Genomic DNA, 7,468 nt, shown 5'->3' with positions numbered 1-7,468 from the left:
ATTGAAAGCAATGGCCGAAGATAACCCCTTGGTTCCTGCTGAACAAATCTCGGAACCCCACGCTCCCCACCTACCTGTGGTGGGAAAGCAACACCTTCGGCCTTTTAGGTACTACTTTGTACCTAATGCATACACATCACCGTCTTGCATTTGGTTCTTGGATGTTCAGGCAGCACAATTTGATATAAAGACTTCAATCATCTTGATGCTACCCAAATTTCATGGAAACTCTACTAAAAATCCTTATTAGCATCTAGCTGAGTTCTTGGAAATTTGTTCCACCGCCCGCATACCTAATTTTAGTGATGATGCTCTTCATTTTAGGCTATTTCCATTCTCTTTGAAGGATAAGGCCAAATATTGACTGACGTCCTTAGAACTGAACTCGGTGGCCAACTGGGCCACCATGCAACATGAATTTCTTAAAAAGTACTTCCCAATTGGGAAGACTAACCAGCTTCGGAGAGCCATCACAAGTTTCTCACAGATGGATGGGGAACTCTTTTTTGAGACCTAGGAGTGCTTTAGGGACCGGCTCTGTAAATGTCCACATCACCAGGTCCCCAAATGGCAATTAGTTCAAACTTTCTAGGAAGGGTTGGCTGAGAGAGATAGGTCTATGGTTGATGCGTCGTGTGGAGGTATTTTCCTCACTAAGCATGAGAATGAGACCTAGATTCTCTTTGAAAATCTGGCTAAAAACTCTCAGCAGCACATGACTGCCACTTGTAGACTACCTAATCCATCAAACTCTAAACCAAAGGGAGTTTACGAGTTGGCCACTAGCCAAGACCAAGCTCCTACCCTGCATGCCATATCAAAAAATTAGACTAGTGCTTCTCCCTAGGACCGCAAACAATGGCTTATGTAGAGGTATGTGCAATCTACTCCGACCCTTCCCATACATGTTACAATTGCCCTCACGCACATTCCCAATCTGAGCTTGTACACGAGGAAGTAAAGGCTACCCACAATTGGTATGATAAGCCAACTAATAACCCTTACTTGAATACCTACAACCCCGGGTGGAAACAACATCCCAACTTCTCATGGAGGCCACAAGCTCTGGGTTTTCAAGCCCAAGACCTCCACAAGCCCTGAATGCTTTGCCTCCACGACCGTACCTAAATCTCCATAGTCATCCTGATTCAGCCCCCAGATTTTCAACCACTGAGCAGCTGGCTCCCTTGCAACCTAAGTGTGACACATTTCAAGAGACAGTGTTGAGGTCCCTTAAGAATATTGAAGCTAATCGCCAAGCGGATCGACAACTCCTTTATTCTCACTCCCAATCCATTGCGATGCTAGAAGTCACTTTGGGACAACTAGCTGCCACCTTGAGTTAGAGAGATAAAGGCAAGTTGCTAAGTCAGCCTATAGTAAATCTTAAAGGAAAATATAGGGTAGAATATAAATTAGATGCTGGCCCCTCATCATATTCTAAATAGGCCCGAGAGGTAACCATATTTCAAAATGGTAGGCTGATAGCAGAACAAGGCAAGGAGTAGTTGAGCATGAGGGATACCCAAGAGTGTTATGACCCACCTCAGTTTCCTTATTCCTTGCTGATCGATCTCTTAAGCAACCCCGGGGTGTGGTAGAAGACGTGGTAGTCAAGGTGGGATATTTCCATTATCCTGTTGATTTCATCATGTTAGACATGGAGACTTCCACAAACCCGATCCCTGTCCTTTTGGGACGACCATTCCTAGCCATGGCTAATGCCTACATTCAATGCAGGACGGGGATTATGGACATCTCATAGGGCCATAAGCAAGGTAGACTGAACATATTTAATGCTTCACAAAATCCTTTGAACGCCACCCAAGTTGTGGACGAAGACGTGATTGACAAAATTGTTAGGGAAGCAACTCCTTTAATGCTATGGAAACACCCTTGGGAAATTATGCGTCAACTTGACAGCCCTACCACTACTGAATTTGTGGACCCTTTTGAGCAATTTATAATAAAATATGAGTGGGTCCCGAATTCTGAACATAAGTTGGGGGTATGCAACTTTGGGTGTGAGGAAGAAAAGAGAGAAGCCAATGCTACTTGGGAACCAAGATGAGTCCAAATTGAGTTTCAATGTGTTTGGCTGAAGACGGTAAACTTAGCGCTTCCGGGAGCAAACCCGATAGTTTTTCTTTTCTTTTTAAGTCTTTAGGGTAGTTAGAGGAGACTAACTAGAAGTCACAGTCCTTAGAGTAGGTCATAGGATAAGTTGGGGGTATGCAATTAGAGTAGGTAAACTTGTTGATACTAATGACATATACATGGTGCTTTTGGCTGGCAGTGGTCTTTTGTGCTACAGAGTATCTCTAGATGCATGCTCTGGTTCTTGTATTTTGAAGGTACACTGTTTGTTCTCATTGAATCCATGCACTGTCCTATCCCTTGCCCGGGTTCTATTTTCTATACACACTTTAGTGAGGACACTGAAGTTCTAAGTTGGGGGTAGGGGGTGGAACATTCATGCACACAAATGACACAATTTTAAATTTTTGAAAATAAATTCCAACGAACCATGCTAACATATTTTATACCCTCTACATACACCTATATAACCTAATGTTACATGCATAATCTTTTCAGTTATATAATTTCATTATGCTCACTAACAATGTAGTAAATTAGTTATGTAAAAATCACATAACATGACCAACAACTTGATATTACTCTAGGTCATTGACTAGTGGTTTGTTCAGGTTAATACTGCAATGTAAACTATAGTATTTACATGGTACTTCACGGGGCTAAAAACGCACTTACACTTGATTTGTAACACTTAGGGTTCTTTGAGAGCATTAAGAGAACAACCGTGGAGACTATGACACCTTGTGAGGTACTGTGAGCCTTAGTGGCTACACCATCATTGTTTAATGTGTTTTGATGATATTAACCTACATGTTGTTCCTAGTGTTTTCCTATCTTTGTAGATCATGTTTAGTACAGGTACTTGTACATGAATTATTGGATCGAAGGCAAAGATCAGACCGAGTAGACGTCAAGAAGGAAAGATCAAATGGACACGTACTCGGAATGACCCAAGCACAACCAAAGAAAGCTTAAGTGTATAAATTAATTGTAATAAGGGTTGTGTAAGTGAGTGCGTATTATAACTCTTACGATGTGTATCTTGCATGATTTCTGAGTAAGAGTTGAGCCATTGCATAAGCATACTAGGACACATGAGTTTATAGGATTGCACTAAAGACATAAACACAAACTCACCTTTCATAACTTTCTAAGTTAAAACAAAAGTTTATCAAATGAATCCTAAAACTCAAATATGTTTTCAAAGGGACGAGTTTTTAACATCTTAGTTTTAAGAACATTTTTATATTTAGTCCTGATTGTGTTAAAACAAGTTTAACATCCTAAAGGTTCAAAGAAAGTCGAGTATATTTACAAAATGACATACTAAGCATATAAGATATCAAAATGGGTTTTCAAGCGTGTTCTATTAATTAAAATATCTTATATTCAAAAGGAAACTCATTTGGACAAGTTTTAATCTTCATTAGAATTAATATATTTCATATAATTTTGACCAAGAATGATTTGAGTCATTAAAACACTTTTTGACAAGGAAAAACAAAGTAATCGTCACTGCCGTAGTGCAGTCTTGAGTCCTAAACACCTTACGGTATTTTATGCATAACTTTTTCTAGAAAAGTCCAAAAGGGATGATCTTGGTGTCCCTGGAAAGCTAAGAAAAAAATACACAACTTTAATTTTGGTAACTTTTTCTAATTCAGGGACATCGTCGACGAAATTGAGATTTCGTTGACGAATTCTAGGCAGAAGCGCCCCAACGGGTGGAAAACGGCTAGTTTGCCAAATAAAGTATTTTTTTCTTCCCCCCAACGGCTAGTTAACGAATCCTAAGGTTCTTGGGCTATAAATACAAGCTTTTAGACTTGTATTAACATGGTTTTGAGCATTGTTGATCATATTTGTGAAAAATATCATTTTATCCAAAAGCTAAGCACTTTGCACTTTGCATTTTAGTTATTCTTCACAAGTGCTCAATCCTCTCTTGCTCACTTATCTTGTAAGATTCATTCCTTGAGAGAATAGAGTGAGGATTTGGTTGTGTTTCATATTGGCTCATTTAAGGAGCATTAAATTGTATTTCCAATCTCTTGTAAGGTTCTTTGTGAACCATTGTTGTAAGGTTCTTTGTGAAACGAAGCGAAGGCTCTTAGTGAGTGCGGTAGGGGTTTGTTCCCAAGTGTAGGGATTTGTTCTCGAGTTGTAAGGCTTCTCCGTCGGTGAAGGAGTATCTTTAGTGGATTTTGGAATCCTTGGCTTGGTGCTAAGGCGTGGACGTAGGCTTGGTGTCGAACCACGTAAAAATACCGATGTTGTTCTTTCTCTCCCTTACACTCTTTGTTTTATATCTTGTGCATGATTTATATTTATATTGTAATATAATTTCTTGTATCTTTCCAAGAGTTTTTATTTTGTAGAAAAATATGTATTCCGCAAAAAGAGTCTATTCACCCCCCCTCTAGACTATATACTCCGGGCTGGGACTCCCAACAGGTACTATTGAGCCATTCGTTTATTGCTTAAGTTTTTGACGTCAAACTTTGAGTTTATAAAACTCAACTTTCCTTATTTTGCTGGATTTCCTTTGACAACTAGTCTTTACTCTTGTATTTTCTAGCCTAAAGGTGATATTAAGTGGGGAGATATAAACTTAGATCTTGTAGCTTACTTAAGACATAAAGGTTAAGCCACCCTTAGAGACCGACTTTTTCTATGGACTCCTATTCAAGCTACATTCCTATTGGAAACATGAAGACAGGATAAGAATGTGATGATTGTCTTAGCTAGCCATGTAAAAAAAAATGAAAAATAAAGAAAAATCTGAGCAGGAGAAAAAAAAATAAAAAAATATACACCTGCTCTGAGAAAATATTAAAAGGTCAAGCTGAGGACAGACACTACGAGTCTGCACGTATAAAGGATCTTCTAACTAATGCATTTGCTGAATTCACGCAAGTCTAGGAATAAGTTCATCTAGGTTGGTTTTGATTAAATGTGGCAAGTGAGTGAGAAGATGCTAGGGTGAAGGACCTGACACCTCAATAAGGGCTGGATCCCTTTCCTATAAGACTAGTCCACTCTACACTTCTAACGTTACTTCTTTAAATATGTGGGACGTTTGATCATGACACTTTTCCTCATATATAAGAGTGAACCCATTTTCTTGAGTGTATTGTGAGGGAATAAATTAGTGAGACTGAGTCAAGATGACCGTTTTGTAGGTGCCTCCAAGCATTCTAAGGGAGACAAATCATATACTGTACACATGCCTTGTGAAGTGGCCTATTCATACTTGGATTTACATGCTAATATTAACTTTGAATTATAATCATGGGTTAATCCTCTGTGAGTAGCATCTTAAAATGGATGTGTTATGTTGAGTTTTGCATGATTAAAATGCTGCGGAGTGTGTGTATAATGGAGTTGTGTATGAAGGAATCTGTATGTAATTAAGTTATATCTTTGTATGTGAAATTGTATGATTGTGTTGCATGCGTTTCCATTTTTTTAAACTGGTGTTTGTGGGCATCACCCTGAAAACCATCACGAGATTAGAAGTCGTCCACTAGGATCAACCTAGGGGTTTAAAACCTTGTTGCATATAGTAAATGCAACCATGTTTCCCGAGAAAGAGGATGTAGGTAGGATTTGGTAGTTTTCTTAGATTTTGCTTTGCTCAAGGACAAGCAAAGTATAAGTTAGGGGTTATGATGAGCAAGGGATCACCCAACGAATAGACGAGTTCCAAGGAGGGAGGCAAGAACCATGCTTTCAGAGAAGTGGCTAAAATACATGATTTTCGACTGTTGACCTTATAAGTCATATCTTGTTTTAATCATGACAAATACTTTGGTATTTAATGTTTGCCAAGTTTGTGTGTAAGATCCATTGGTAGTATCATATAGTGCACACAACTTTGAAGAAAATGAAGACCCAACATATTTATTTGTTATAACTTATATTTCCTTCAATTTGGGTTTGTAACATTAATTTGCTATCGGTCTGTAATAATTAATGTATGTCATGCATGGTAGGGACTATAAGGTCAAGACCATAGATGGATCATAGGGATTCGATCGACCGATGCCGAATTTTTGGGAAAAATTTAAAAACTCAAAGACCTTGGTCTGACCATAGGTCCCAAATTATCTCATGAAAAGTCCCCTATAACTTAAAAATAAGAATTATGTGAGAAAGGGTGACTTTAAATAGAAATCTGGACTTGAATGCACAATTTTAGTGTGTTCGGTTGACCAAACCTGAACACACTAAGAACCTTCGGTCGACCGAACCTCCCCAGGGTAAAAAAGTTAACCACTTGGTCGACTGACGTCAAAATGAACGTCAATGCCCTTGTCGACTGAACTGACACGTAGAAAATCCCAACGCCCTAGTCGACCGAACCTTTAGTAAAAAATTGACCTGGTCGACTGAACACCCAAGTTAGGTCAACCGAACTCAATCCGGTCGACCGAACCTTGGAGGTTCTGAAATCACCTCAAGCTTGGTCGACCATCTTCTCAGTTCAAATTCATCCTGGTCAACCAAACTGAGTACCCCGGTCGACCGAACCTTAAAAATGGTCAACCGACCCTCTCGGGTTGCTCAGATTTTACCAAGATTAAATTGGGTTATTTTTAATTAAACTGACTTAATCTTTTACCAAAATACCTATCATGTCCCCCACGACTATAATTCTTCCCAACTCTATAAATACATCTTCATTTGCAAAATTAATATAAGATTAGGGATTTGATTAGCGAAAATTTCCTCTAAAATTTTCTATGCCCTATTTCTTCATACAAACCCTATACACTTACATATTACCATTCCTTTGAGAAATCAAGCTTTGTGAGTGTGTATGCATTGTTCTATTTTGCTAGGATACTCTCATTTTATTCATTGTTGTTCATTTTCATATTGAGATTAAAGCAAAGGTTTTTCCCCCAATTTTATTTAATAAATATTTGTTTGGGGAAAATCTTATAGCTAAGTGAGTCTTTGCATTGTTATTGTAAGATTCATTGGGCTTGCATTTTTGTGCGTGTAAAAATATTTTTTACAAGTTCATATTTGAATATCTCTTTGTGCTGTGATATTGAGAAAATAATTTTTTGAGATATCCTAAATTTCTTTTGGTACAAATATTTGAAATCCTAAAGAATGATTGAGATTTATCATTACATAGTTTCAAGGATTAGCTTGTTGACACACTCTTGTGCTTGATTTGAGATAATCATTATATTGAGTGTTGATTGCACACATATAGCACTGAGCTTAAAGTTCTTACATCATTGGTTTGCATTGATTATTGCTTGTGTGTATTGGTACATATCTACTTATGTAGAAGCATTTTATTTGTATGCCAAATTTGAGCTAATTGATTGTATTCCAAGCGTGGGCTTGAAGA

The 7,468-nt window shown here is 38.2% G+C and overlaps 1 non-coding gene across 1 annotated transcript; it reads right to left on the bottom strand.

The window, feature by feature from the left end:
• Window positions 1-455: 455 nt before the first annotated feature.
• On the bottom strand, window positions 456-561 carry LOC131147096 (small nucleolar RNA R71). Its single transcript, XR_009134621.1, has one exon. It is a non-coding gene; the product is annotated as a small nucleolar RNA R71 (small nucleolar RNA).
• Window positions 562-7,468: the final 6,907 nt, after the last annotated feature.

The sequence above is a fragment of the Malania oleifera genome, chromosome 13 (genome assembly GCF_029873635.1).
Source record: "Malania oleifera isolate guangnan ecotype guangnan chromosome 13, ASM2987363v1, whole genome shotgun sequence".
NCBI lineage: Eukaryota > Viridiplantae > Streptophyta > Magnoliopsida > Santalales > Ximeniaceae > Malania > Malania oleifera.
Note: the sequence above shows the minus strand (reverse complement) of the source record. Positions and strands in the feature narration are given on the sequence as shown.